The sequence below is a fragment of the Taudactylus pleione genome, unplaced genomic scaffold, assembly GCF_031769625.1.
Source record: "Taudactylus pleione unplaced genomic scaffold, aTauple2 ptg000016l, whole genome shotgun sequence".
NCBI lineage: Eukaryota > Metazoa > Chordata > Amphibia > Anura > Myobatrachidae > Taudactylus > Taudactylus pleione.
The window spans coordinates 7,435,007-7,462,640 of record NW_028284418.1 but is presented as its reverse complement, the minus strand read 5'-3'; positions in this window follow the sequence as shown (position 1 = coordinate 7,462,640).

Here is a 27,634-nt window from a genome sequence, read left to right as displayed (position 1 = left end):
CGAAATAATGTTTTTTTGGTTTTTAACTGTGAAATTAACATACTATTTTGCGACCTAATGTTTTTGGATTTTTTCTGTGTAAAATCATGTCTTACCACTAAATGTAGTGTCACGATCCTGTCTAGTTGTCACCTTTTTGCCTTGAGACTTACCTCTGTCAGCTGCTCCATGGATCTGTGTTTGCAATTCTCCTGGGACATCTGCTCTGGCTGAATCATGCTGGCTGTGATATCTGTGTGTGCAGACTGCTCTCCTAGCCAAACTGATTAACCACCTGGACCCTGCTCTGTCTGTGAGCATTGCTAGTCTTAATTGGAATCACAGGTGTGGTCCTGATTCTCAGAGCTGCAGAGATGAATACTCCTTTTGCATGCTGTGTCTTGCTCCACTCTGAATGCCACTGCCAGACCACCTGTCTGCATCCACCAATCGCTGCCAGACTCTTGGTATATAGATCCTCCTCTAATAGCACTCAGTGCTTGAACATCTAGTTACGTTCCATGGTGTACAACTTGTGCTGTAGCTGTACCTGAGTTCCGCACAAAGTAGCTTCCACGCTACCACTTCTCTCCTACGGCTCCCAGGCCGCTCCAAGTGACTATCCACGCTACCCACTTCTCCACACGGCTCCCAGGCCGCACAAAGTAGCTTCCACGCTACCACTTCTCGCCTACGGCTACCAGGCCGCTCCAAGTAGCTTCCACACTACCAACTTCTCCAAGTGGCTACCCAGCTACCAGCTTCTCCACACGGCTCTCAGGCCGCACCAAGTAGCTTCCACGCTACCACCTCTAGCCCACGGCTCCCAGGCCACAACAAGTAGCTTCCATGCTACCATCCGTCTGCAAGCTCATCTACTGGTACCCCGACCAGCTCAGTCTGCCTACCTGCCGGTCCCAGTCCGGTCCCTCCAAGTTTCTTCTGGTCTCATTCCAACCTCTCAAGTTTCCAGTTCCAGTCACTGATCACCCAAGGCAGTTCTCACTGCTACCCACTTCTTTTATTAAAAGAGTTATTCATGTCCCCCATGGTTCCAGTCCAGCCGGCCTCCAGTGTTTCCAGCTCATCACCTGATACAGGTAACCCTCGAGCACCAATTGTGACAGTATGTTCAAGCCTAACAATGGTGGCGGATCAAGCACCTAATCCTGGATCAAGTGCTTTCCGTAACCTAATCACTCGTTTGGATTCACAGGAGGCGGTACAGCATCAAGTACTACAACTTCTGCAAATTCTGACTAACCGGCTAGATGATACCCAAATCTTACCTGAACCCCTAACTACTTTCCATCAACTGCTGGAACAGCTACAGGCTCTACTCAGCAAAATCTTTCAGCTCACTCCTGAATTTCTTAGAGCTACCTCTGTCTCAACTAAAAACTCTGTCTTGGAATCTCTAAGAACCAAAGATTCTTCCATGCCAAGTGAAGTGAGACATCGAAGTTACCCGCGCTCCAAGCTCTCTGTGGCTGATCGCCAGCGGCGTAAAGATTTACATCTCTGTCGTTATTGTGGAGCTTCTGACCACTTTATCAAGGACTGTTCCCTTTGCAATTCCAGCAGTGGTTCCAGGTGTCAATGTCTCAGTGCCTGTTCTGGTCCTGTCCCAGATTCTGCCTGTTCCTGTCCCAGCCCGGATTCTGCCTGTTCCGGTCCCGTCCCGGATTCTGCCTGTTCTGGTCCCGTCCCGGATTCTGCCTGTTCCGGTCCCGTCCCAGATTCTGCCTGTTCCGGTCCCGTCCCGGATTCTGCCTGTTCCGGTCCCGTCCCGGATTCTGCTTGTTCTGGTCCCGTCCCGGATTCTGCCTGTTCCGGTCCCATCCTGGATTCTGCCTGTTCCGGTAGGGAACTCCAGTTGGCAATTCCAGGAGGGGTCTCCAGAGTCTCAACCCCAGGAGGGTCCTTAAGTCTCGTAACCCAAGAAGGGGTTTTGAGTCACTTACCCCAGGAGGAAGTCTCTGTCCGCGCATCCCAAAAGGGGGGTTCATGTTCCATACCCCAAGAGGAAAAGTCGAGTCAGCTTCCCCAGAAGGGGATTTTGGGTCCCATACTCCAACAGGGAGTGTCAAGCTCTGTACTCCAGGAGGGGACCTTAAGTCTCTCACCCCGAGAGAGGGTTACAAGAATTATGCCCCAGGAGGGGGTCTCAAGTCTCGCACCCCAGGAGGGGGTCCCAAGTCTCGCACCCCAGGAGGGGGTCCCAAGTCTTGCACCCCAGGAGGGGGTCCCAAGTCTCGCACCCCAGGAGGGGGTCCCAAGTCTCGCACCCCAGCAGGGGGTCCCAAGTCTTGCACCCCAGCAGGGGGGTCCCAAGTCTCGCACCCCAGCAGGGGCTCCCAAGTCTCGCACCCCAGGAGGGGGTCCCAAGTCTCGCACCCCAGGAGGGGGTCCCAAGTCTCGCACCCCAGGAGAGGGTCCCAAGTCTCGCACCCCAGGAGGGGGTCCCAAGTCTTGCACCCCAGGAGGGGGTCCCAAGTCTCGCACCCCAGGAGGGGGTTCCAAGTCTCGCACCCCAGGAGGGGGTCCCAAGTCTTGCACCCCAGGAGGGGGTCCCAAGTCTCGCACCCCAGGAGGGGGTCCCAAGTCTCGCACCCCAGGAGGGGGTCCCAAGTCTCGCACCCCAGGAGGGGGTCCCAAGTCTCATGCCCCAGGAGGTGGTTTCAAGTCCCGTTCCCCAGGAGCAGATTTCAAGTACCACACTCTTGGTGGAAGTTTCTACTGTCCTGTCTAAGAAAGAACATCAATCAACTTTGGCTGAATCATCCAATCATTGTGTTAAAGAATCTTTAAGTGGTTCCTTCTCAGTTCCTGAAAAGAATGCTGTAAATCAGGATGATATAGTGTCCATGACCTTCGATGATGATGTGTCCCAGTACACCATATTGCTTAAGCATTATGATGCCCTAATGAGAACCAAACCAGCTTGTGGTATTACTCCCACCAACATCGTCATGTTTCTTTTTATGCACTTTAAAGGAAAAGCCTTGGAGTGGGCCAACCCACTCATTGAGTCCAAGGATCCAATTCTACAAGACATAATAGCCTTCCGTACAGCTCTGCTTAAAGAATTTGCTCCTATGTGTCCGTCTCCAGATACCTGTTCTGATAAATATTCTAGAGTTATTTCAGCACCTTCAGATATTAAACTCGCATACACCGCTGTACTCCCTTCTCAAAATCATATGGTACAGGATCAATCAGTCCGAGAGAAGAAGACTCAAAGAACTTTTAGAGACCAACAACATGATACCATGAGAGTTGGTTGTGTTTCCCTCTGCCCATCTCCGGAGTCCTCTAGGTTTTCAAGTCATGTTAACTCCTCTGATCTTCCTTTGGACATGGATTCTGATTCTGAATTCGATCCTGTGCATGACAATACTCCTTTCCTTGACAACCATTTGGTATCAGACCATGCTCTTCCTAGTCATACGTTCTCCCAAGAATTACCAGTAAAAACTACTTTGCTGAAAAAGGAAAATTCTTCTGCTACTCTTCTTAACACTATGCAAATTCCTCTAGGGACAGAGAGATGCTTGAAGGGATTAACCTTTGTGATCGTGGGATACTTAGAGTCCATAGAAAAGGAGGAAGCCAAGTTGTTAATTGAGAGTTATGGAGGCAAAGTTTCCGAGAAGATAAGCAGTAAAATTGATTATCTTATTATGGGCCGTTACCGTGACAGTTTCTCCAAGCGAGTGAAAGCAAAGAGTCTCAGGGTCAAGGTTATTAATGAGGATGGCTTGTTTGAATTGATTGACATTATGCTCTTCAAGGAAAGATTTTTTCAGCAAATTACCTCAGGAAACAATATTCCAAACACCTTCTAGAGTTCTCAAAGCTTCAAGTTCTTGAAGATATCGGACAGGCTCAGCCAAGTTTTTAGAAGTTTTTGTTTTGGTGTCCGGAGTCCACCCATAAGAGGGGGGTACTGTCTCGATCCTGTCTAGTTGTCACCTTTTTGCCTTGAGACTTACCTCTGTCAGCTGCTCCATGGATCTGTGTTTGCAATTCTCCTGGGACATCTGCTCTGGCTGAATCATGCTGGCTGTGATATCTGTGTGTGCAGACTGCTCTCCTAGCCAAACTGATTAACCACCTGGACCCTGCTCTGTCTGTGAGCATTGCTAGTCTTAATTGGAATCACAGGTGTAGTCCTGATTCTCAGAGCTGCAGAGATGAATACTCCTTTTGCATGCTGTGTCTTGCTCCACTCTGAATGCCACTGCCAGACCACCTGTCTGCATCCACCAATCGCTGCCAGACTCTTGGTATATAGATCCTCCTCTAATAGCACTTAGTGCTTAAACATCTAGTTACGTTCTGTGGTGTACAACTTGTGCTGTAGCTGTACCTGAGTTCCAGTGTGTCACAGGCTCCTGCTGGTTCCTAGACCAGTGCTATCTGTAAAGCCTGCTACGTTCAGTTATCCACACGGCTCCCAGGCCGCACAAAGTAGCTTCCACGCTACCACTTCTCTCCTATGGCTCCCAGGCCGCTCCAAGTGACTATCCACGCTACCCACTTTTCCACATGGCTCCCAGGCCACACAGAGTAGCTTCCACGCTACCACTTCACGCCTATGGCTCCCAGGCCGCTCCAAGTAGCTTCCACGCTACCAGCTTCTCCAAGTGACTATCCACGCTACCCACTTCTCCACACGGCTCCCAGGCCGCACCAAGTAGCTTCCACGCTACCACTTCTCGCCTACGGCTCCCAGGCCGCTCCAAGTAGCTTCCACCCTACCAACTTCTCCAAGTGGCTACCCAGCTACCAGCTTCTCCACACAGCTCTCAGGCCGCACCAAGTAGCTTCCACGCTACCACCTCTAGCCCACGGCTCCCAGGCCACAACAAGTAGCTTCCACGCTACCATCCGTCTGCAAGCTCATCTACTGGTACCCCGACCAGCTCAGTCTGCCTACCTGCCGGTCCCAGTCCGGTCCCTCCAAGTTTCTTCTGGTCTCATTCCAACCTCTCAAGTTTCCAGTTCCAGTCACTGATCACCCAAGGCAGTTCTCACTGCTACCCACTTCTTTTATTAAAAGTTATTCATGTCCCCCATGGTTCCAGTCCAGCCGGCCTCCAGTGTTTCCAGCTCATCACCTGATACAGGTAACCCTCGAGCACCAATTGTGACATGTAGCCTACTATTTTGAGAACTAATGTGTGCTCCCTTCTCTATTTTTCCTAAAACGATATTTGTTTTCAATCATAGTTTATTAAATTAATCTTAAAAATATTTTCTACTTTTGAAATGTAGGTTTGTTTGCACATGACACGTCCCAGGCCTGTAAGCATCTTTGGTTTGCTTGGAAAAGATAGGTATATTTTTCTTAACACATTTATCTAAAACAATAACTACCTGGCTTAACATTTCAGGTTGATGTTGGTTGTATTATATTGGCCATGGTTCCAGAACCCGACCAACCTCAACTTCGTCCCAGGTGTAGGCCTCGTAGGCGTGCAAGGCCCCAGATATATAGAACACATGTCACCCTTTTTGGAATTCCAGATGATGAGGTGTTAAGGCGATACCGTCTTCCGCCACAAATCATCATAGACACTCTCTCATTAATAGAGAGTGATCTTGAACGGCAAATTGACAGTCCTACAGCAATACCACCACTTACGCAATTAATGTCGGTCTTACATTTTTGTGCCTCAGGATCCTTTCAAACCACTGTGGGAATAGTCGCTGGAATATCCCAATCCTCCTTTTCAAGGATCCTGAGGGCAGTGATGGAGGCACTTTTTAAACACCTCCATCATTTTGTTAAAATGCCATTGGATATGGGTTCCCTTAATGTGGTGAAGGCTAATTTTTACCAAATTGCTGGCTTCCCACACATCATAGGGGTTGTGGATGGTACTCACATACCACTTCAGCCTCCAGCAAGGCTGGAGGCTATATTTAGGAACCAAAAGCACTTTCACTCGATGAATGTAATGGTGGTATGTGATGCCTCCCTCCAGATCCTGTCCATGAATGCCAAATTCCCCGGCAGTGCACATGATTCCTTCGTCATCCGGCAATCAGGGATTTGGCACAAATTAAACAACCTACAAGCTGGTGATGCGTGGCTTCTGGGTAAGTTGACACATTCTGTTGAAACCAATGCAAAGCTTGTTACACAATGGGCCTGATGGTTTTTTTTATATTTTCACAGGAGACAGTGGTTACCCTTGCACGCCCTGGCTGCTCACTCCTTATTTGGCTCCCACACTAGGGCCACAGAGTCAGTATAATTCTGCACTTACAGCCACCAGGCAGGTGGTGGAGTGCTGTATCGGCCTTTTAAAAGGCCGATTCAGATGCCTCCACCGCTCTGGTGGCGACCTCATGTATTTGCCGGCTATGGTTTCAAAAATTGTGGTCCTGTGTGGGATATTTCACAACATCGCCATAAGGAGTGGTGTCCCAATGCAGCCAGAGGATGCCTTGCTTGAGGACGGCCCCCCCGAGGTTGGTCGGAGGTCAGTATGTGAGGGGGGCCATACGCGATGAAGTTGTGGCCAGATTTTTTAGGTAATTATTTCCACAAATTGTTTTTATTGCCACAATGTAGACATGTAATATTTTAAAGTACACTTTTAACGGGTTTTTTTTTTTTTAATCCCTCAAATGACCCTAAAAATCCATGCCTACTACCTGATCAACACAAATGACTTTATGTGGACACATTGGATATAACTTCGGGAACAATGATTTCTTCTCCTCATTTGTGGATTCATGTTGGCATGCTACTTCTTCAAACAGTTCCTGATTCTTGAAAAAAAAACTTGCTTAATGGCTAATCCTGTAATTTCTTAAATTGTAAACGTTTTTACCCTGCTTTGTGGCTAAAAACAAACACCAAAGGTATTATGGTGAATCATTATGTTTTCTAATCTAGGCCTAAGCAGGTTGGTTTTAATTTTTACATTACCCCCCAAAAAGAAAAAACTAATTTTGCCGTTAATTCTACAAACCTATTGGTATTGTTAGGTGTTTAATGTGCCAGCTTACATACTTACTTGAGCTTTCTACAATCAAATTTACATTTCTTAAAAACTCAGGGTAAAAGAGTAGACTTATGTAAGGTTCAACAATCTAAGATTTACAGACAAGGAATGAGACCTAAATTAATCAAAATACATTTTATTTGTTTTTAAATTTTTTGGCCTAAATAAAATAAATTAGTGGCGCAGGAGCACCAAAATATGGTCCAATGCCACAAGCATGGCAACGACATGGCCCCTCAGAATCACCAATCCAGCAGAAATTTCAGCGTTACGCCTCTGGTCCTCTGTGGGTTTAAAAAAAGTGCAGATTACTAAAATGACACCTTAATTTAGATGTTAAAAAACCACTTCAAAATCAGACTATACAAAAATAAAAATTAAAAAACATGACCAAAACAAAAGGAAGGAAAAACAAAAAGATTCTCACAAAAAATGGACAAAAAATAAGAAACAAAATTAAAAGAACTAGATTTCCAACTACTCAAAAAAACGTCATTTGTTGGTACCGTAAACAAGAAAGACACAAGTATGAGTGTTTGGACATGTGTCATATGTGTAAGGGGAAAACATCCTGGACATTGTTTCACAAAGATATATATAAAAATCATTAGAAATACTTTACTATTTTGAACTGCACAGGCAAAAGGACAACATAAACCAAAATTAAAATAATGAAAAAACAACCATAGTTTAAAAGGGAAACATACCGGTCAAAATGATGACTGGGCCCATAGCCCCGAAATCCTCCTCATCAGAGGTGGGCCAGTGGATCACGGATAGAGGAGGGGTAATTTGGGGGAAGTTGAGGGTGAGGAAAAGAGAGGGGGGGTGGAGGGGAGGGTGAAGTGGGAGGGATGTGAATGTGAGGAGAGGGAGGGGACTCATGGTCGGCCAGGTCTGGGGTGGAGGGGGAATTTGGGGAAGAGTGGCCAGAGGATGTTTGGGTGAGAGTGGGGGATAGGGGACGAGCCCGACGTCTGCGCCATCATAGTCTGTGCTCAGCCCTTAAATGATGTCGGAAAAATTATTTTTAATTAACTTTTCAATTTTAGTGCGAAAATTTTAGACACCAAAAAAAATAAAAAAAATAAAAAGGGCTATACTGTAAACATGCACACGCAGGTAGGTCCAAAATAAAGAAACAGGGCTATACTGTAAACATGCACACGCAGGTAGGTCCAAAATAAAGAAACAGGGCTATACTGTAAACATGCACACGCAGGTAGGTCCAAAATAAAGAAACAGGGCTATACTGTAAACATGCACACGCAGGTAGGTCCAAAATAAAGAAACAGGGCTATACTGTAAACATGCACACGCAGGTATGCTTACATTTAAAAATTACCAAAAAAAACTTACTTTGTTGTATCTGCAGACGCAAATTGGCCAACAGGCGTTGGGATCTGCGCCTCAGTTGGCCGATATTTCGGCGATAGCCGATGGAACGCAGGCGGCGGCCACCTCCGCGTAGGCCAGACGCTTGCGGAGGTTGGTGATGGGGGGCGGATGGTCAGTGATTCTCTGGTCCATCACCTCAGTGAGGACCAGCAGCTCATGCCTACAAAACGCGGAGGCTCTCATGATGGCAATGATTTTTTATACACAAAACAGTTTTAATAAAGGTCCTAGAAAAATTTTGATTGGCTAATGTACTTTGTAAATTAACAGGAACCATTCTATTGGTTATTGTATGAGTCATGTGACCTACACCCTCACAAATATAATGTGAGTTATGATAGGCTTGATGCAGTGACATGCGTAAGCTAATTTAAATATAAATTAAAAATTTGTAAAATCGGCCTAAAAAAAAACGCTAAACAATAGTAGCATTCAAACAAACTTTTAGTTTTGAACAACCATCCCCTTGGTCCAACCGTACGTATTTTGCGGAAGCAATGACACACACTAACAATAATAAAGTTTATTGACATTGAAAAAAAAAACGGATTGCAAACATGTGAATAACAATTAAGGTAATTAATATAGTGATTACCATTAATCGATTCAAGTATGTTTGCTGAATGAAATAGCAGACAATCGAAAACTGACAGGGCCACTTTCGAAAGTGACTTGTGCGAGCATTCCCTGCAACCAAAGAGGAGACGGACGGTCGCTATTTTGAACGTTCGCTAGCTAGAGGAGGGGCTGGGAGACTATGGGGCGGAAAATTAGCTACGAGCGAACATACGACCGAACACTTGAATTTAAATATTTCCGCTCGTATGGCGGACGAGCGAACGGCCACTTGCGTCTGGGTCTGAATCCGGCCCTAAATCCTTTTCTAATTCCGTACCTGACCTGTAGAGAGCGAATGCTATGCAAAAATGGTGTTTTTTAATTAATTAAAAATTAACAGTAATAAATTTCGATTTCACATTTTTTTAGTTTCCTCTGCCGTGTTTTAATATGCTCGTATGTAAAATGTCACGATCTTGGCTTGTAAACTGTGGATTTGTATAGAAGGACAGAAGGAGAAATTTTCATTTTTATATAGTAGATAGCATTAAGTGAGCCAGCCAGTGCTGTAACAGGGTTGATATTGAGCACATGATATCATGCGGAGGGTAACTGCAATGTCAGTGTCGGACAGGGTCATGAAGGGCCCAGAGGGGGAATGCAATGGTAGGGGCCCACTAAAGGGAGGTGGCACAAAGCTGAATGGGTGTGGACAGTTGGGGGTGTGGATAGCCAAATGAGGAGCATAACTGAAATATGAAACCTGCACAGGTCTAGAGCCAAATTAAAAATAACAGCAATAATGCTGAAACTGGTATTCTGGCCTAGTTAAAAAAAAAAACAGGTACTGTAAGCAGTGGCATCACAAGGGGGGTGCGGAGTGCGGCCCGCAACGGGTGTCACCCTCCAAGGGGCTGACACCCAGAGCAGCACACTCATGCCCGCACTCCTCTCCCGCCACCACACTCCTGCCCGCACCCTTCTGCATGCGCTGCCACTGGGCATTTGTTTTTTTTTATTGTAATTACTGCCAGGCAGCTGCTGTTTTAGCTGCTGCTACTGACAGCCGGATATGCAGCAGCATCAGGGTGCTCGGAGGCTGAGCCTAAGAAGCTCTGCCCCCCTTAGGTCTGCTGTCAGCTTCCCGGGCATGGCTGGTTGTTGTTTCAAGTCTATGGGAGGCAGAGAGCAGTTCAGACTACAAAGGCAGCTCGGATGGATGATCAGCAATCACCAGCATCAGGTAAGGAAGTTTTTTTATTTTTTAAACAAGTGTTACTGCTGTTATATTCTTGGTGCTGCTGGCGTTGGTAAGTTGGGAGGTTTGGAAGTGCTGCTGGTGATGGGGTGTTGGTATGGGGGAGGTGGGTGTACTGTAACTGCAACTGCTGCTGGTGTTAGGTAAGGGAGGGTGGGGGAAGGTGTAACTGCTGCTGGTGTTAGGTGGGGGAGGGTGTAACTGCTGCTGGTGTTAGGTAAGGGAGGGTGGGGGACTGTGTAACTGCTGCTGGTGTTAGGTAAGGGAGGGTGGGGGGGTGTAACTGCTGCTGGTGTTAGGTAAGGGAGGGTGGGGGTGTAACTGCTGCTGGTGTTAGGTAAGGGAGGGTGGGGGACTGTGTAACTGCTGCTGATGTTAGGTAAGGGAGGGTGGAGGACTGTGTGACTGCTGCTGGTGTTAGGTAAGGGAGGGTGGGGGACTGTGTAACTGCTGCTGGTGTTAGGTAAGGGAGGGTGGGGGACTGTGTAACTGCTGCTGGTGTTAGGTAAGGGAGGGTGGGGGACGGTGTAACTGCTGCTGGTGTTAGGTTAGGGAGGGTGGAGGACTGTGTAACTGCTGCTGGTGTTAGGTAAGGGAGGGTGGGGGACTGTGTAACTGCTGCTGGTGTTAGGTAAGGGAGGGTGGAGGACTGTGTAACTGCTGCTGGTGTTAGGTAAGGGAGGGTGGGGGACTGTGTAACTGCTGCTGGTGTTAGGTAAGGGAGGGTGGAGGACTGTGTAACTGCTGCTGGTGTTAGGTAAGGGAGGGTGGGGGAGGGTGTAACTGCTGCTGGTGTTAGGTAAGGGAGGATGGGGGACTGTGTAACTGCTGCTGGGGTTAGGTGGGGGAGGGGAGTAACTGCTGCTGGTATTGGCGTGTTGGTCAAGGGGGGGAGGGTAACTGCATGCTGCTGGGGTTGGGGTGTTGGTAGAGGGCATAAATGTGTCTCTGGGTTCTGCTAGTGTTGGTCAGGGGGATGGGAGTGTAACTCTGGGTGATGCTGGGGTGTGGATAGGGCTGGTAATGGTGTATCTAGGTCCTGCTGAGGTTGGAGTGTTAAACAGGGGGAGTGTGTTTCTGTTTGCTGTTGGGGTGTTGGTTGGGAGCTGAGTGTAAAGGCCCTATATACAGTGCAATATGCACCTTTCTATGTGACTTGCGATCCGACGGCCGACATATTAGGCGGTTCCCACACACGGATCGATCGGGTGGCCGACCTCCCAGTATGCCAGCACCCCCCACCCGCATAGCAATGCGTGGGATCGTACATTGCATCCCCAGATCAAGTTAACATGCAGTAAGATCTGGATGTGCGATGTACGACCCCATACACGGTACAATATAGCATCTATGTCATACCAATCCGTTGGATCGGTTGCTATATTGCACCGTATATGGGGGCCTTAACTCTAGAAGGCCCATTAATCATTGTATATTTGTGGCTTAATCCACAAAAACACCAGTTTTCGGGGGTTAACTGCAAATATTAAGATTCCCTCAGATGTATACAGGAGAGAACACAGCAGATATCTCCGATACCTGCTGCAATCCCTCCATTCCCGCTGGCAACCGCTTCCTCCTTAGGTCTCTATGGGGGATGCAATGTTCCTACATTTAGCAACTTGCGGAATGCAATGCATTCCTGAGATTGGCCCCTGCAGCTAACGCCATCTAAAGATGGTGTAACACATCGCAAAACTTACCAGGGGAACCCTCCCATGGCAATGGCGGCTGTGCATTTGCAGTATCCCTGATAGCACTCCAGGCACATCGAAGGGACGGGCTTCCCCTGTCTCTTCATGTGCCGGAAGATGCATCCCAGCGCTATGATTGCATCTTGCAGTGTGGACTGACCTTCATCGCACACACACCTATCAACACACCTATAGGTTTTGCCAATATACCATAGACAGAAACAGACCCTTTTCCAATGCAGGCGCAGTAGGAGGTTCAGTATTTTACTATTTTTCCTAGCACCACATTGATACAAATGCAGCAGGGAAGAAGCAATTCCCAATATAGCCCTGGTAGATGGGGGCCACTTTATTACAATCAGGGCCATAACTAGGAGTGTGCGAGTGGTGCTGCTGGACAAAGCACAGGGCTCTGTGGGTGGCACAGTTGCTGCCTCATGGCCCTTTCTACCAGAATGACACCTTCCAGCCACTAGCGCTGTGGCAGTGCTTTTAGGAGTGTCTTTTGGATGCTCCAGGCATGCACCATGCCATCTGTGCAGCAGCTCCGTGTGTTCTCAGGATGCTCCGGGAAATTCTGCAATTCCTAGTGCTGAGGACCTCACCACTCTGTGCAACGCCATGACATAATGCGCTAAGTGGGCGGGGCTGGCATTGGGAGCCCCACCATATCTTATGTGTCGTTCTTAACTGCAGCTTCCAATTGCTTTGCAACCCAAGAGGCCTGTTGCAGCACAAAAGAGACTTTTTTATAGTAGTTTCTCCAGAAGTGTTTGCAGGAGGGAGACAGTGGTAGTCAGCCTGGTAAATAAGTCAAGAAGGACAAATTGGTTGGGCGCATGGAAAAAGTGGGGTAAAGAGAAATTTGGGATAGAAATTTGGCAAGAGGACAGAGAGCAGATTATCTTAATACAGCATGGTCCTCACCATCTCAATGTCACTGCCAACATCTGCAAGTGTGTATGCACTTGCCCGATGCCGAGACCCCCGTAGGGTCTCGTCGCACGACAGGTCAGCTGGGTACACATCGTAACCATTTATAAGTGTCGGTTAGTTTAGCAATGAATATAATGGCTACTCACTAAGGTGAGGATGTGGTCATAAGACAGTGCCATCACTAAGGGGGTGCGGACCGCACCGAGTGTCACAGTCCGAAAGGGTGAAACCAAATTGTCGGCTCCTCCTCAGTGACAGGGACCTAGGCGCTGCACACTAACATCACAGTGCAACGCCCGACTCCCGGTCACTAAGAGGGAGGCGGCAGTGCAGGAAGCATCTCAGGGGCAGCCTGGCATCTCCAGGAGTGCAGGGCATGCCACTAAAGTGATGAAATCGGGGGTGTGCAATTGAGCCACGCCCTCTCTCAGTGAGGTCATGTCCCCTTTTCATCCGCACACACCGTGAGTTTTTGCATTGGATTGTACTGTATATAATTTTTGGTTAACTACTAAGACACATTTTTTGCTAGATTCACGAATTATCTTTATTGTTTAACCATTCAATTCACTCGAAGCTGCCAACTTCTGAACTCTCTGAAGTTCCTCGACATCCTTCTTACAGTCAGTTACTGAAAAACCTTAATGGATATTTAATGTATGGGCTAACTGGTGACTTATACAATAGTAATACTATATTTGCAGCCCACGTAGTAATTTTCCCATATTTACACTATGCATCCTGTATTTTTAATTTTTACCTGGCACCCTTGAGCTTTCTCTCATCTAGTATTCATAAGTTCTTTTTAATATCAGTATTGTATTCCCCAAGAGTATCTTCCACAATGACCTAACATTGTTTTGGCAAATAAGTATGCTTAAGCTGGGTACACACTTAAACAACGGATCGGTCAGACGACATTTACCAAATGGCCGCTTCATATGTCTGGCCTGACATCACAACTGGGCGGGTATTTAAATTTGCATGCGCAGTTGTGATGTCAGTGTCGGTGACTCTTGTGTATTCCAGTGTATGGGTGGTCGGCGGGTCGCCCGTACACACAGCCAGATGTACCGCTATATCTGCAGGATCTACCCGCATCAGTTGTACTGCAGGGCCGACCTGATATGTCTATGAACGACATAGTTCACACACATATTAGGTGCATACACTCTCCAATCCACTCGCAATATATTGTTCACAGCTCGAACAAATGATCTATCGACATGGGTATACCCAGCATAAGACTTAAAACAAGCCACTGGTTTTTGGATATGTACTTTAAAAACATATCCTACTGGTTGCTAGAGGACTATGCACATTATACTATTTTGGTAATGTTATTAAACAGGTCTTTACATCTTTATGGTGGTAACGCCTACTGGGCTGAGAAGTTTGTAAGGATATGAACATGACACATTAATCTTTGTTGTTGTCCTTCCTAATTCTTTATGTAATCACCTGAACATTGTCTCGGGATGTAATCAGGATACCGGCGGGCACTATCCTGGCCGACGATATCCCGATACTAACATCCCGACATGGGACTAAAGATAGGCGTTGCAATCCCGATGCCTATCATTAGCCCCACTACAAAATCACGACACCCAGCTTACCGAACGAAGGGAAACCGGATGTCAGAATTTAGCCGCGGGGGGACGGGTTAGGTTTAGGGATCCCCGGGGGAACTTTGGGTTAGGCACCCACCAGGGAGGGTTAGAGTAGGGAAAGGGGGCATAAGGTTAGGCCCCACTAGGGGGGGTTAGGGTTAGGCACCCCCCCAGGATGGTTAGGTTTAGGGTGCGGGGAGGAGGGGGTTAGGTTTAGGCACTAACGAGTGGAGGTTAGGGTTAGGCACTATGAGGGAGGTTAGAGTTAGGCACCACTAAGGGAGGGTTAGCGTAGGGAGAGGAGAGGGTTAGGGTACTTCCCTGCTGCAGTTGGGTTTTCGATCCGTCGGGCTGCGATGTCAGTATTTGATCCGGCGGCTAAACAGCCACCGGCATTACATACCGATTCCATAGTCTCAGCTCCTACGGAATAAGGAAGAATAAATTAATCTTAACTAGTTTATGTTGGATACTGTTCTCCTGTGATTTGTGCTATTCCATCTCTGGTACGCTATGTTACCTAACACCTAATTAGAAGAAGTAGGCACACATACTGCAGATATAAAACAGCTCCATTTGCACAGACTGCCCTTTATTTGCCACCAGTCACAGACACGACTTGCCCAATATGGCAGACGTTGTACAAGTTTCGCGTGTATCTACTTTTAACATAGAACTTGAAATGGGTAATAGGGGCATGCCCACCTCTACTAAATAAAATACAGTTAGTGATTGATGTCTTTTGTTGAAAGAAAATGTACCAGATTTTCAAATTGTGGGAATAATAACAAAATAAACTTATATATAGTAAAAATAATAAAGATTGGGCACTCTTCCCGAAGGCAAACTCTGGTGCCAATATGAACAAATAAGAAAAGAAATCATATGGCTCTAGGATATGATGGCAAGAAAGAATGTAATTCTGCTCTATTAAAATATAAATATAAATTGTATATATACACACACTATATATATATATATATATATATATATATTTGTATACACAGATGTGTCCTGCCGATTGTGCTACAAACGTGCGCATGCATCGCACAATGCGATTACCTGCAGCAGCATACACTACACTATGGCGTGCACTGCGATTGCACCATGCATTCCTATGGCGGCACAGGTGCGAACGCAGTGTGCATATAAGCTTACGGGCACACGCCTCGCGCCATGCGTGGCCCGATTTGCTGCATACACAGCAAAGATGTAGCATGAAATATCTGTGTATATATACTCCTCTTCAATGCAGCACTCACATCATCAGCTTTCACAGCAGCAGGGTTGCACGCAACCAGTAAGTGCACAAGTCACCTCCAGCATATCCAATAAATAAGCAATAGTAGATAGCAGCGACATTTCAGTCAGTATCTCCAACCTTTATCAAGCCATTCAGCATTATAGATTACTTATTAGCAATGCAGCTCAAACATAAATCAAACATAACCAGTTAGCTGCTACCTACTATTGCTGCTATAATGTAAGCATGGAATAAAATATACCCAAAGCTACAACTAATGGTAAGTGCCTTCACTTCTTATTTATTATATATACAGCGGGTAAAATAAGTATTGAACACATCAACATTTTTCTCAGTAAATATATTTGTAATGGGGCTATTGTAATGCAATTTTCACCAAATATCAGCAACAACCCATGCAATCCACACATGCAAAGGAATCAAACCATAGATGTCCATAAATTAAGTTATGTGTAATAATGTGAAATGACACAGGGAAAAAGTATTGAACACGCTTACTGAAATCTATTTAATACTTTGTACAAAAGCCTTTGTTGGTAATGACAGCTTCAAGACGCCTCCTGTATGGAGAAACTAGTCTCATGCATTGCTCAGGTGTGGTTTTGGCCCATTCTTCCACACAGTCTTCAAATATTGAAGGTTCCGTGGGCATCTACTATGAACTCTGGCCCTCATTCAGACCCACTCGCAAGCGGGCGCACGTACGTTAGGCGTACGTACAAAAATATTTAAATTCAATGGCTCGCTCGTATTTTCGTTCGCATCTAAAATTCCTCCCTAAACTCTGACGACCCCTCCTCTAACTAACGAGCGTACGAAATAGCGAGCGTACATCCCCGAAATGGCTTGAAAGGAACGCACGCACACGTATAAACAGGAAGTGGCCTTGTCAGATGTCGATTACCTGCTCCTTTATTCTGCCTACCTCCATCAATCGTATCATGCCAATCAATGTATCAATTAGCTTAATTGTTTGTTTTTTTTCAACACAATGCAAGAAACTTTACTCTTGTCCGTGTTTGTGTTTACCCGCAGAATACGTATGGATGAAACATTCGCTTTTATTGTTCAAAAAACATGTGAACCACAATTAAACAATTGTACTATTGCTGTGGATCCCCGCATATTTCCCTGGGTTCATTTCTTTATTTAAATTTGCTTACGCATGTCACTGCATCAAGCCTATCCTAACTCTCCAGAGATTTCTGGCCCTGTCGAACACATGACTCATACACTAACCAATAAAATTGCTCCTGTTAATTTCCAAAATACATTAGCCAATCAGAAAATTTTTACACACTTTATCAAAAATGATTTTTAAAAAAAACACCATTGCCATCATGAGAGCCTCCGCATTCACCAGGCGTGAGCTGCTGGTGCTTACGGAGGTCATGGATCGCCGGATCACCAGCCAGCCTCAACCCATGACCAACCGGCAGAAGCGCTCCGCGTATGCGGAGGTACGGTCCCGCCTGCGGTCCTTCGGCTCACGCCGCAACATCGGGCAGCTGGAGCGCAGGTGGTCCGACCTGCAACGGCGAACGCCCCGCTTGCTGGCATGCTTTCGCATGCAGATCCTGGCAAGTAAGTGTTATGTATTGTGGTTTTAATGTTTGTGTTTGTGGGGCAAACTGCGTGTGCATGTTTTCCTGTCTGTTCTATTTATTATTTGTACTCATATCTGCGTCTGCATGTTTTCCTGTCTGTTCTATTTATTATTTGTACTCATATCTGCGTCTGCATGTTTTCCTGTCTGTTCTATTTATTATTTGTACTCATATCTGCGTCTGCATGTTTTCCTGTCTGTTCTATTTATTATTTGTACTCATATCTGCGTCTGCATGTTTTCCTGTCTGTTCTATTTATTATTTGTACTCATATCTGCGTCTGCATGTTTTCCTGTCTGTTCTATTTATTATTGGTACTCATATCTGCGTCTGCATGTTTCCCCTCTTTTTCTGATTTTTTAATTCTACTGCTATTTTTTTTGGTTTTATTTTTTATTATTTTTTTTTTTTTTGTTTGGTTGCCCGGATTTGTCCATAAACTAAACGCAATTTCTTTGACATATTTTAGGGGGACAGCCAAGACTCCGCCGTCAACGTCCGTCCCGACGGCGTTCCCGCCCACTCTCCCCAACCCCCAGCCAACACTCCACCCCAAATCTTTCCCCTATTCCCCACTCCTCCCCATCCTTCCCAGACCCTCTCCCAGAAATGTCGGGCCTCCTTCCCCTCCGTCCCACTTCCCCCTCTCCTCCACCCACCCCTCTTCCAATTACCCCCTCCCCGGAGTCCAGCATAACTCCGCCCCATTCTTTGGGGATTGACGGATCCTCCGAGGAGGATCATGGAGGTTTGGCCGGAGCTCCCGATTTGTCTCCCGGTATGTTTTTTTAATTTTTTTTTTAAAGCACAAACTGTTTGTATGTAATCATGTGTCGTGCCTTTCTTCTTGTTTTTGTGGCTTGACTTTTGTTGATTGTGAAGGTTTGCCTTTACCTCTTCCTGGTGATTTAAGCATACACATATCATACCTGTGGGAATTTGTACCTAGGCCTTGTATTTTTGCCAGCCCACCCTTTTTATTTCTGTTTTTGGGTTTAGGAGTGATTTTTTTTTTTTTTTATGTTTTTCTGTGGATTCCCTATTGTTGTATTAACCCACACACTTTTCTCACCCACAGAGGAACAGAGGCGTCGGCAAGAGGTGGCGGATGTTGTGGGGCAGATGCGCCACCATGTAATCGGCCTTCTGGTGGCCCTCGACCGGCTGTCTGGCCTCCTTCGGCATTAGATTTTTTTTTTTTGTTCTATTTTCCAAATAAATTTATTAAGACAAATATACGTTGTGGCTCATTTTTAAAAACCAAAACCAAGATAGTTTAGCCTGACATAAGTTCCTGCAAGGATTTCCCTTTTTTAAAAGTTAGATTGTGTTTTGTCTTTGTATGTCAAACAGACACCAGAAACACATAACAGTAACAATGTCATTTCCCTTTTTGGGTGTAGTGTCAATTACAGATTTCTACATTTTCCAGGTTCCTACTTTGTGCGCAAGCTGCTTAGGCCAATCTTACAAATCCCAAGGTTGGGCCAGGCTTCCTTTTGGTGTGGATTGGGAAGCTGAAAACATATTTCAGTTTTGCTCAACTGGCGTCAGTATTGGTTTACCCCTTAGTCAAATGTAACTTGTGTTAACCTGGTTACACTTGCTGTTAACGTCCCAAAAAAGGAAGACCATTTCACTCTTCAAACATTTATTCACAACATAACAGAGAAAACAAAGTGGTCACTCCCAAAAAAAATACACAGTGATAAATTCAAATACAACACATACCAAGAAATAATTAAATAAAAACACAAAATCAAGAACTGGTTGACGAAGGACCATGCCAACATGATTCCACAAACATGGCGTTGTGATATGGGTTCAAGAATATATGCCCAAAAGGACCAGATCCAGGTTTGGTAAGGGTAGCAGGAAGTAGTGAGCGTTGGAGTGCCAAAGATTATGTGAACAAACAGAAGATGGTGAGAAAATTAAAAATAAATTAGATGTTCACCAAAAAACACAAACACATTAGGTATAAACACTGGAGTTTTGTTCAAACTTACCTAAAAAATCTGCCCACCACATCATCGCGTATGGCCCCCCCACATACTGACCTTCGACCAACCTCGGGGGGGCCATCCTCAGGTAAGGCATCCTCTGGCTGCATTGGGACACCACTCCTTATGGCAATGTTGTGAAATATCCCACACAGGACCACAATTTTCGACACCATATCCGGCACATACATGAGCTCGCCACCAGAGCGGTGAAGGCATCTGAATCGGCCTTTTAAAAGGCCGATACAGCACTCCACCACTTGCCTGGTGGCTGTAAGTGCGGAATTATACGCACTTTGTGGCCCTGGTGTGGGAGCCAAATAAGGAGTGAGCAGCCAGGACATGCAAGGGTATCCACTGTCTCCTGTGAACAAAAATAGACCACATCAGGAACACTGTGTATCAAGCTTAACATTGTTATGTACTAAAGGTCTCCACTTACCCAGAAGCCACGCATCACCAGCTTGTAGGTTGGTTAATTTCTGCCATATCCCTGATTGCCGGATGACGAAGGAGTCATGAGCACTTCCGGGTAATTTAGCATTCAGGGACAGGATCTGGAGGGAGGCATCACATACCACCATTACATTCAGGGAGTGATAGTGTTTCCTGTTTCTAAATATTGCCTCCAGCCGTGCTGGAGGCTGAAGTGGTATGTGAGTACCATCCACAACCCCTATGATGTGTGGGAAGCCAGCTATTTGGTAAAAATTGGCCTTGGCCACACTAAGGGCACCCATATCCAAAGGCATTTTAATAAAATGATGGAGGTGCTTGAAAAGTGCCTCCATCACTGCCCTCAGGATCCTGGAAAAGGAGGATTGGGAGATGCCCGCCACTATTCCCACCGTTGTTTGAAATGATCCTGAGGCACAGAAATGTAACACCGCCATAAATTGCGTCAGTGGTGGTATTGCTGTTGGACTGTCAATTTGCCGCTCAAGATCACTTTCTATTAATGAGAGAGTGTCTATGATGATTTTGGGAGGTAGACGGTAGCATCTTAAAACCTCATCATCGGGCATTCCAAAAAGGGTGACACGTGTTCGAAATATCTGGGGCCTTGCATGCCTACGATGCCTACGCCTGGGACGAGTTTGAGGTTGGTCGTCTTCCGGGAGCAGGGCCAGAACAATTCGCCCCAGATCTACCTGAAATTCAAAGTTTACAATGTAAGGCTTTTGACCCACCCCAAAAGTAAGAAAAAACAACTTAGCTTTCTGATACCATCCATAGCTGCTTACATGCCGGGGTATTGTCATGATACGTATAAACTGTAAAAAAGCCAACAATGAGACTTCAAAAATTTAGAGGGTGTTTTTTTTGTTTACAAATTGTTGCAAGCCAACACATAAAATAGCGGAAAAACACATTTGGCCATCGATGAAAACGACATTGCACACCGTACGTCAAATAGGGTTCAAATGGACCCAAAAAATGGAAAAGGGAAAAGCAAAACTGGATTATATGATGAATAAGCCGTCTAAAATGCGGTAAATAATTCGCAAATGCAAGTCGCTACACCAACAGTCAAAAATGCGTTAATTAATTCGTAAATGCAAGTCAATACACCAACAGTCAAAAATGCGGTAATTAATTCACAAATGCAAGTCACTACACCAACAGTCACAAATGCGGTAATTAATTCGCAAATGCAAGTCACTACACCAACAGTCAAAAATGCGGTAATTAATTCGCAAATGCAAGACAAAAAATGGACTTACCCAACTCGAATATATAAGATTTCCACAAAAAACTTCTTTGGGTCCGAAAACAAAAAAAAACTAAAAAAGATGAAATGAGTGTTAAACAAATTAACGAACCACAAAACAGAAGAATACACCAATTGGCCACAAATTTGAATGCACAAAACTTACCAAATCAGGAAAGGATGTTGAAAAAATGAAAAAAATGCGAACGGAAAAACCAAAGAAATGTAGCAAAAACAAACAAAAAAACAACTCTGCCAAATCCTCCAAACGCAAACAACCAAATCCAAACCACTTAACCGACAACACTCCAACAACCCCACCTCGAATCCACACACACCAAGCCATAAATAGTGTTTATTTTCCCGCACAAATTAAGGATGAATCATAGGGACGCACAATCAATGATGCGGCCGCAAACTAAGGACGCATGTATAAATACGTCACGAAATCACATAGAATTTCTGGATGATTTCATGCTGGAAGCAGAGACATGGCTTCAAACCAGGGAAACAATGGTCAAAATTGCGGCGGTAAGGCCTTCATGCATTTTGTGTCAATGATTCTTTTAAAACATAATATTGTGCAAGTTGTGAAGTGGCTAAATCTGCATATTTACCCAAATAGGTGAGGAGGATGACATGGAAGAGACTGCTGGCCCCAGTCAACCCGCCAAAGCTGCCAAAAAAAAAAGGCAGCCACATTTCACAAGCAAGGAGATGGAGGTTTTGATCCAGAAGTGCGTTGACATCCTGCCCCAGGCAGCCAGGAATATGAGCCAAAGCCAGAAGTGGAGAATGTGGGAGGAGGTCGCCGTTGCTGTCAATAGGGTGGGTGATTATGTCCGTCTAGCCCGGGATGTCAAACGGCGGTAAGTAAACACTTTCCCATCCTATAAACAAACCCCATTGTAAAAAAAAGGATAATGGTTCCAAATTCATTCCACAGATGGGCAGACTTCAAATATCGTCTCAAACAAAAACTTGCCGACAGGGCTAGGCATGCAAGGGGGACAGGTGGGGGTCCCACCCCTGTGTCATTGGAGTTGACAGACTTAGAAGAGATGGCACAGGGGTGTGTGCAGGCTGTGGAGGTGTTTGGCGTGTCCAACATGGATACGGACATGCCAGACTTTGCGGCTCCTCATGTTGGCCAAGGTAAGTCTTGTGATGTCACCAACTCAGAAATGCTATTGTGCCAATATGTAGATTCTAATGTGAGTCTTTTCTCCAATTTCCTAACAGAGACAGAGGCGGATGAGTCTGCTCCAGAGGGGAGCCTTGGCCGCAGAATTTCTGCTGGCTCTGCAGGGGAGGAACCAGTACATCCGGCTGAGGACCCTGCAGAAGCCAGTCCAGGGCGTGCCCCCTCGCAGGCAGTGGGCCTCCTCACAGAACTCAATTTTAAATCGGATTGCCATACGGAGATTCTGCAGAGGATGGACGCCAGTCTGATACGGGTGGCTGAGGCCCTGGAGCAAAATGCTGCAGCCAACGTGACCATTGGTCAGGCCCTGGCGGAAAATACCAGGGCCAACATCCGCATCGCCGATGCCCTGGAGCAGCTCGTTCGCCAGCACATGGTGGAGCCGACCTCCCTTCCTGCCGGAACATCCGGATCCTCCACCTCTGGCACAACATCAGCCAATCCTCCAAATGTGCCTAGCCCTGTGCCTAGTCCAGAGGCCACAACATCTGCCTCTGGACAGGCCAGCCCGATGGCATCCCGGACCCGGTCTGGCGCCCACCCTCACCCAGCCAAACGGGCGAGAAAACGGTGACAGCAATGGCGACTTTTCACACACTCCTTCTGTGCTTGGCTCATATTCCTTTCTGGTCAAAACTTCCCTCTCCTTTCTTGTGAAATGTTTTTAAATTTTGTATTTACGCTTATGTTAGTAGTTATGTTATATTTTTTTTTGGATCAAATTGATTGTGTAATCATGACATTAGCAGCTCTGATTTCCACCTGCGTACGCTTTTGTGCTATCCCAATAAACTGCTTTCCAAACACATACCAAGCCGGATTTCAATCCAACACTAATTACTTTACTGACCAGCCGCGATTAATCGCTGCACCATCGTGGAGTCCCGGGACGGAGGAGAAGGCCATCGCCAATGTGGTCGAGTAATCCTGACCCTAAGCTGTGCGAGCATTTTGAAGGGAAAGCGGATGTTTCAGTGACGTATGAGACGGTCCGAACACATTTGACGTTCGCATCTGCTAATGTATGTACGCCCCAAAAACACCTCGCCACGCCTGCGTTTTTTCATCTCCACCCCCGTCAACACCCAAAAACGCCCTGTTCTGTCAATCACATTTGACATGTCACTTCCTGTACGCTATTTTAGGAACGAGAGAAAAAAAGCTCGCAATCTGCCGTACGCACATGCGCAGTGTAACACCGACGCATGCGCGGTTAGTCAACATCGGAACGCAACGAGCGTACTGTTGTTAACGTGCGGCTCTGAATGAGGGCCTCTGATCTTTAGTTCTTTCCATAGATTTTCAATTGGATTCAAGTCAGGTGATTGGCTGGGCCATTCTAACAGCTTTATTTTCTTTCTCTGAAACCAATTGAGAGTGTCATTGGCTGTGTGTTTGGGATCATTGTCTTTCTGAAATATCCACCCTCATTTCATCTTCAGCATCCTGGTAGATGGCAGCAGATTTTTATCAAGAATGTCTTGGTACCTTTTTCCATTCATCCTTCCTTCAATCATATGAAGTATGTCAGTACCATATGCTGAAAAAAGCCCCCCACACCATGATGTTCCCATCTCCAAACTTTGTTGGTATGGTGTTTTTGGGGTGATGTGCAGTGCCATTTCTCCTCCAAACATGGTGTGTATTATGGCATCCAAAGAGTTAAATTTTGGTCTCATCTGACCAGACCATATTCTCACAGTATTTCACAGGCTTGTCCAAATGTTTTGCAGCAAATTTAAACGAGCTTCAATATGGTTTTTCTTCAGCAATGGAGTCTTGCGTGGTGAGCGTGCAAACAGGCCATGGCGTTTGAGTGTATTACTTATTGCTTTCTTTGAAACAATTGTACGTGCTAATTCCAGGTCTTTCTGAAGCTCTCCACAAGTGGTCCTTGGCTCTTGGACAACTCTCCTGATAATTCCTTTCACTCCTCTGTCAGAAATCTTTATGGTCCCAACAGTGCTCACTGAAACATTCAGAAGTTTAGAAATCCTTCTGTAACCAATGCCATCAGTCAGAGCCGGATTTAGACATCAGAGGGCCCTAGGCAAAATAACGGTTTGGGGCCCCCTCCTTCAAAACAATCCATAGCACTATATTTTCATTCTTGAATCATGCCATGGTACAGCACCCTGAAGAAAAGGTCTGTTGTGGCCTTGAAAGTTGGCTATGTATGTACAGCTTCAGGGAGTCCAGGCGCCGCTGCCCCTGTTCCACCGAACACACTAACTAGCACTTGCGGTAACCCACACAGGCTTCATCCATCCTGTCTCCTCAGCCACTGCCAGGTAAAGTTTAGCACTTTTGATATGGCAGCACTAGCAGGCACAGGGGAGTTAGTGCTGCATTAGGGTGTCACAGCTAATGCTTTATATCTCTATCTATATATATATATATATATACATATATATATATATAGATTCCTCTCATAAATATATGTGTGTATTAGGGGTGAGCGGGTTCGGATTTCTGAAATCCGAACCCCCCCGAGCCCCCCCGATCCGAGTCCGATCCGAGTCAGGCTCGACTTTTCCCGCCTGACTCGGATTCTGAAATCGAGGCAAAACGTCATCTTCCCGCCTTCCGAGTCTCGCGGGTTTTGGATCCTATATAAGGTACCCACGTCGGCGCCATTTTCTCACTCGGCTGTGGACAGTGAAGAGGGAGGGTGGGAGTTAGGGCTGTGTAGTGTAGTGTAGTGTAGTGCTGCTGTTGTCCACTACTTCAAAGTCCATAGGGGCTGGCTGTGTTGTGCTGTGCTGCTGTTGTTAATAGGGGCTGTGTCCACTACTTCAAAGTCCATAGGGGCTGGCTGGACTGTGTTGTGCAGTCAGTTCTCCATAGGGGCTGTGTCCACTCCAAAGTCCTGTGCAGTGTCCCAGTCCTAAAGAGGTGCTGTAGTGTTGTCCAGGGGGTGCTCTGTCCATCAGGGGTGCTCCCCCCAAGTGCTAAAAATATAATATATTTTCTGTGTTTGTGAATTGTGTGCGCAGTAGCCGCACGTGCATCAACAAAGTAGTGCCAAGCGTGCGCCTGTGTCATAAGTAAAGGGCCGGCTGGCTTGACCGTTAAAGGGTGCTGTAACCCCCGAAAGTACACTCCAGTCCAAACCAAAAAAAAATTATTTTCTGTGTTTGTGAATTGTGTGCGCAGTAGCCGCACGTGCATCAACAAAGTAGTGCCAAGCGTGCGCCTGTGTCATAAGTAAAGGGCCGGCTGGCTTGACCGTTAAAGGGTGCTGTAACCCCCGAAAGTACACTCCAGTCCAAACCAAAAAAAAATTATTTTCTGTGTTTGTGAATTGTGTGCGCAGTAGCCGCACGTGCATCAACAAAGTAGTGCCAAGCGTGCGCCTGTGTCATAAGTAAAGGGCCGGCTGGCTTGACCGTTAAGGGTGCTGTAACCCCCGAAAGTACACTCCAGTCCAAACCAAAAAAAAAATTATTTTCTGTGTTTGTGAATTGTGTGCGCAGTAGCCGCACGTGCATCAACAAAGTAGTGCCAAGCGTGCGCCTGTGTCATAAGTAAAGGGCCGGCTGGCTTGACCGTTAAACGGTGCTGTAACCCCCGAAAGTACACTCCAGTCCAAACCAAAAAAAAATTATTTTCTGTGTTTGTGAATTGTGTGCGCAGTAGCCGCACGTGCATCAACAAAGTAGTGCCAAGCGTGCGCCTGTGTCATAAGTAAAGGGCCGGCTGGCTTGACCGTTAAGGGTGCTGTAACCCCCGAAAGTACACTCCAGTCCAAACCAAAAAAAAAATTATTTTCTGTGTTTGTGAATTGTGTGCGCAGTAGCCGCACGTGCATCAACAAAGTAGTGCCAAGCGTGCACCTGTGTCATAAGTAAAGGGCCGGCTGGCTTGACCGTTAAAGGGTGCTGTAACCCCCAAAGTACACTCCAGTCCAAACCAAAAAAAAAATTATTTTCTGTGTTTGTGAATTGTGTGCGCAGTAGCCGCACGTGCATCAACAAAGTAGTGCCAAGCGTGCGCCTGTGTCATAAGTAAAGGGCCGGCTGGCTTGACCGTTAAAGGGTGCTGTAACCCCCGAAAGTACACTCCAGTCCAAACCAAAAAAAAATTATTTTCTGTGTTTGTGAATTGTGTGCGCAGTAGCCGCACGTGCATCAACAAAGTAGTGCCAAGCGTGCGCCTGTGTCATAAGTAAAGGGCCGGCTGGCTTGACCGTTAAAGGGTGCTGTAACCCCCGAAAGTACACTCCAGTCCAAACCAAAAAAAAATTATTTTCTGTGTTTGTGAATTGTGTGCGCAGTAGCCGCACGTGCATCAACAAAGTAGTGCCAAGCGTGCGCCTGTGTCATAAGTAAAGGGCCGGCTGGCTTGACCGTTAAGGGTGCTGTAACCCCCGAAAGTACACTCCAGTCCAAACCAAAAAAAAAATTATTTTCTGTGTTTGTGAATTGTGTGCGCAGTAGCCGCACGTGCATCAACAAAGTAGTGCCAAGCGTGCGCCTGTGTCATAAGTAAAGGGCCGGCTGGCTTGACCGTTAAAGGGTGCTGTAACCCCCAAAGTACACTCCAGTCCAAACCAAAAAAAATATTATTTTCTGTGTTTGTGAATTGTGTGCGCAGTAGCCGCACGTGCATCAACAAAGTAGTGCCAAGCGTGCGCCTGTGTCATAAGTAAAGGGCCGGCTGGCTTGACCGTTAAAGGGTGCTGTAACCCCCGAAAGTACACTCCAGTCCAAACCAAAAAAAAATTATTTTCTGTGTTTGTGAATTGTGTGCGCAGTAGCCGCACGTGCATCAACAAAGTAGTGCCAAGCGTGCGCCTGTGTCATAAGTAAAGGGCCGGCTGGCTTGACCGTAAAGGGTGCTGTAACCCCCGAAAGTACACTCCAGTCCAAACCAAAAAAAAAATTATTTTCTGTGTTTGTGAATTGTGTGCGCAGTAGCCGCACGTGCATCAACAAAGTAGTGCCAAGCGTGCGCCTGTGTCATAAGTAAAGGGCCGGCTGGCTTGACCGTTAAAGGGTGCTGTAACCCCCGAAAGTACACTCCAGTCCAAACCAAAAAAAAATTATTTTCTGTGTTTTTGAATTGTGTGCGCAGTAGCCGCACGTGCATCAACAAAGTAGTGCCAAGCGTGCGCCTGTGTCATAAGTAAAGGGCCGGCTGGCTTGACCGTTAAGGGTGCTGTAACCCCCGAAAGTACACTCCAGTCCAAACCAAAAAAAAAATTATTTTCTGTGTTTGTGAATTGTGTGCGCAGTAGCCGCACGTGCATCAACAAAGTAGTGCCAAGCGTGCGCCTGTGTCATAAGTAAAGGGCCGGCTGGCTTGACCGTTAAAGGGTGCTGTAACCCCCAAAGTACACTCCAGTCCAAACCAAAAAAAATATTATTTTCTGTGTTTGTGAATTGTGT